This window comes from Geospiza fortis, unplaced genomic scaffold (assembly GCF_000277835.1).
Source record: "Geospiza fortis unplaced genomic scaffold, GeoFor_1.0 scaffold286, whole genome shotgun sequence".
Taxonomy (NCBI): domain Eukaryota; kingdom Metazoa; phylum Chordata; class Aves; order Passeriformes; family Thraupidae; genus Geospiza; species Geospiza fortis.
Window position 1 is genome coordinate 420091 of NW_005054444.1, and position 949 is coordinate 421039.

Here is a 949-nt window from a genome sequence, read left to right on the forward strand (position 1 = left end):
CCCTCTCCGCCTTGCCTCAGCGGGGCATGGCCGGGCACGGCGGCGGGGACCGGCGCTGCTGCCCGCACGGAGCCGCGCTGCCTCCAGCACCGAGCGAGGGCAGCGCCTGCCCGGGCTGAGCCTCTTAGCGGGGGAGGAGCCGGGCTGCAGCCAGCCCCTGGTGTGGTGTGGGTGTGGTGTGGGGGGTGTGTGTGTGTGAGTGCGGTACCTCCTTCCCGGGAGCCGCCAGCGCCGCGCTCCCGCAACATCCCCGCTCTCCAAAGATGCGCCCTCCTGCAGCCCTGGAGTCTGCCCCGGTTCATGGTATCATAAAGTTATAGAATGGCCTGGGCTGGAAGGGACCTGAAAGATCACCTAGGTTCAACCCCCCTGCCATGGACAGGGACACCTTCCACTACACCAGCTTGCTCAGAGCCCCATCCAGCCTGGCCTTGAACACTGCCAGGTATAGGCACCCACAGCTTCTCTGGGCAAACAACCTGTTCCAGTGCCTTACCATGCTCACAGCAAAAATTTTATTCCTAGTATCAAATCTAAATCTCCCTATTTTAAGTTTAAAACCATACCCCCTTTTCCTATCACTATCTGCTCATGTAAAATGTTTTCATGGCACCCATGCTATGAGTTTAGCTGCAGTTTCAAGTCCTCGTTGTGCAGAGTCCTGGTGGATCCCTAGGATAAAGTGTGGCTGGAAAGGTCCTCGTGCCCTGTGCAAAGAGGTCTCTGGGCTGTGCAAAGGACAGTACCGAGGTCCTGTGAGGTGAGGCCAGGAGCTGACAGGCATCCTTGTGTGAATGCACCAGCCTTGTGCACTTGTAAATGTGAAAACTGGGACAGGAAAACACTTGAGGATCAGGAAACTCAGAGCTAAGGTTTTGCCTAGAAGCTTAACTCTGACCTGGTGACTCCCTGCCCAAATCTGGGCTAGTGTCTTTTTTCCTTCCTGCTG

The 949-nt window shown here is 56.8% G+C and overlaps 1 protein-coding gene across 1 annotated transcript in view; it reads right to left on the bottom strand.

Moving 5' to 3' along the window:
* The window catches only part of MYO7A (myosin VIIA), a 97713-nt gene extending 97589 nt beyond the window's left edge, over window positions 1-124 (bottom strand). The window contains exon 1 of the mRNA XM_031062298.1: window positions 16-124. The gene's annotated coding sequence lies outside the window, so the exon portion shown is untranslated. The remainder of the gene's footprint in view (window positions 1-15) is intronic.
* Between the last annotated feature and the right edge of the window lie 825 nt (window positions 125-949).